The 2873-nt window shown below is 31.8% G+C and overlaps 1 long non-coding RNA gene across 1 annotated transcript; it reads left to right on the plus strand.

Moving 5' to 3' along the window:
• Positions 1-202: 202 nt before the first annotated feature.
• LOC145790300 (uncharacterized) lies at positions 203-2640 on the plus strand. Its single transcript, XR_014328983.1, has 3 exons — positions 203-346; positions 1850-1918; positions 2388-2640. It is a non-coding gene; the product is annotated as an uncharacterized LOC145790300 (long non-coding RNA).
• Positions 2641-2873: the final 233 nt, after the last annotated feature.

A 2873-nucleotide genomic window follows, 5' to 3' on the forward strand; every position in this document is an offset into this window, starting at 1 on the left:
TGCTATGCAAGTGTTAATTATAATTAGACCAAGTGGTACTTACTTAAGCTAATATATGATTAAAATGCTAATTTGATCCTATTCAACCAATTAACCCGTTGGTATGTTGGAGAGGGTTCTAGAATGAAAATATGAGAATGTTGACAAGCTTATATACATGAGGAGAGAGAGTAGGAGCTTCAGTTTTGTTTTGTGCTGGAGCATTAAACTCAAAAAATTCTAGAGAGAGAGAGAGAGAGAGAGAGAGAGAGAGAGGTGCTGGAAATTCAACAAGAGTCCAAATCTTGAAGGAAGAACAAGGGAAGGAAGGGAAAATTAACCAAACATGCTGGAAATAAAGTGTAAGGTATGAAATCATGCTTGATTTCTTGTAGAATATTTGTATTACCCTTGAAATTAAAGATGAGTTGGAATCAACATCATGTAATTGGAAGAAATTAGCAAATTGATGAAAAAAAATTTATCTAGGTTTATGGTTATGGAATAAATTTAGAAATTAATAATTTGAGTGTGATTTTGTAGTCATGCATGAGATTAAGTTTCATTGTTACATGCATGAACAAATTTATAAGTTTTAGTACTCTCATCTTAGATTTTGAAGAATTTGAGATAATCAACCCATGTTTTGAAGAGAATGAGGAAAAGTTTTGCAAAACATTCAATTCATGGAAATTTAGAATTAATCTTGAAGATAAATGAGGTTTTGATTTTAAATCCTTAACCCATGCATGTAATGTAATTTAAGAGTTTGACTCAAATTAAACATATTTTGGAACATCTATGATTATGAATTAAGTTGAGGTTACAAATTAAGTTAAGTTCAAGATTATGGAAATTAGTTGAAAAATTTATAAGACTATAAAATTAATAATTTTGATGTCAATTTCATACATGTGAATGATTTTATAAGAAGTTTCGTGACTCCAATTTCATGATTTCAAGGAAAATAGAAAGAACTTGAGGCCAATTTTACGTAATTGAAAAGAAAATGAGAAATTAAAGCTATGATCAAATTTATGAAAATTAATTTAGAAATTAAATACTTTGGGTTGAATTTAGTTGTCCTAACATGAAATTGAGTTCCAATTGTACATACATTATGAATTTTTCAAGAGTTTTGAAAGTTTAATTAATGTTTTAAAATTTGTGGGCTTGAAATTGGGTTTGATATGGAGAAAATGAGTTAAAACTAAATTTGGACAATTGGAGCATGATTTTTAATAAATGATTTTTAATTGAGAGTGTTTACTAAATTATACAATGGTTCTCCATATTTGTGTACCAAAAATACGAGTTTTGAGGCTTGAATATCAAATTTGAACTTCAATTACAATTCTGAAAATTTCAGAATTTATGTTGTCCGCTCGAGCGAGGAAAGTCTCGCTCGAGCATGAAAATCAAGCTTCCAGGAGTTTTTCAAAATTTTACAGTCCGCTCGAGCGACCAAAATGGCGCTCGAGCGAAGACCTTATTTTCAGCATATTTTGGAAAAATGCATTTAGTTCACATTTTTATTCTCATCTCTTTCCAAAACATTCTAGACATGATTTATGGCTCAATAAAGATTATTAAGCTAACAATCAACATTAATTAGTTGATTAAAAGAATAAGTCATTAACTTAGTAGTACTTGACTAAGAAGCCAAGTAAGAATTGGTTTATTCAGAAAAGAATGATTTAGTAATGAAAAGATATGTAAAATAAGAATCCGATTCATTTGAATAAATGAAGAATACACGTAGTAGAATCTCGAGCTACTTAGACAGAAAAAAAAAAAAGACAAGAAAAGTCAAGCTTGATCAAGGAATTGATATTGTGTTTCGATGTGTATATGTTATGGGTTTGTGTAGGTCACGCGCTATCGTTCGCCTGATCTACCTGAATTGTCTGCATTATCCGATTTGCTAGTGGAGCCATCTGTGAGTAACAATGTTGTAAAGATATGTTCAATCGTATCTATTTTTAGATTGATAAATCATATTGCTTTTTGAAATGATACTTTTTATCGATTGAATGATGATCTTATTTTGAATTGTATTCGTGGCATCCATAGCGTATTGTGATTGTTATTGTTATTGATATTGTTATTGTTATAGAGATCTCTGTCAGCTCCGAATCTTGGAACTATTGTTATTGTATGATGGCCATCAATTGATTGTTCGGTCTTTTAAGACCTAGTGTATTGTTACTATTGGATGTACCACGTATGACTTAATGAATATGATGGATCGAATTGATTGAATTGAATGATTGATTGACAAATGATACTGATTGAAAATGTTCTAATGCTAATCGATTGTTTTAAAGACTGTAAGGACATCATTCATAACCCCTTCACACAGTTGTTATTCACTGGGCTTTAGCTCACAGTTTATTGTATATATGTAGGTGGTCAGGCACCGGAGCAAGTTAGCGGCGTCAGCCTAATTTCGTTTTGGCAAGCCAACCTACTGTGCCTCACCACGAGGTTCGAAACCGTTAATGTCAAGGCTTTGTTTTGGGTGGTCTAAATCCACCTCAAGTGAATGTTTCCTAAGTTGTTTTGGCTTTGGGATTTATTTCCCCAGCATGTCTTTTATTTTGTTCTTAGACGTGTTTTGGACTTTAGTTTTTACATATACATATTGAATGTGGACTTGGACTTATGTCTGTATTGGTATATATATATATATATAAGTTGTTTGTGCATTTAAGTCTTTACAGCTCTTTGGACATCATATTTTAATATTTACAGACTTCCGTCGGCCCTTCCTATTGTATAATTGTTATAACTGTTAAGCAAGCCTTTGGTAATCACGAATTACTGGCCGATTACGATGCTAAACCCTTAGGGCCGGGTTTGGGTCGTGACACCAAGCCAAAACAAAAGCTAGT

The sequence above is a fragment of the Camellia sinensis genome, chromosome 5 (genome assembly GCF_055761805.1).
Source record: "Camellia sinensis isolate YWXY chromosome 5, ASM5576180v1, whole genome shotgun sequence".
Taxonomy (NCBI): domain Eukaryota; kingdom Viridiplantae; phylum Streptophyta; class Magnoliopsida; order Ericales; family Theaceae; genus Camellia; species Camellia sinensis.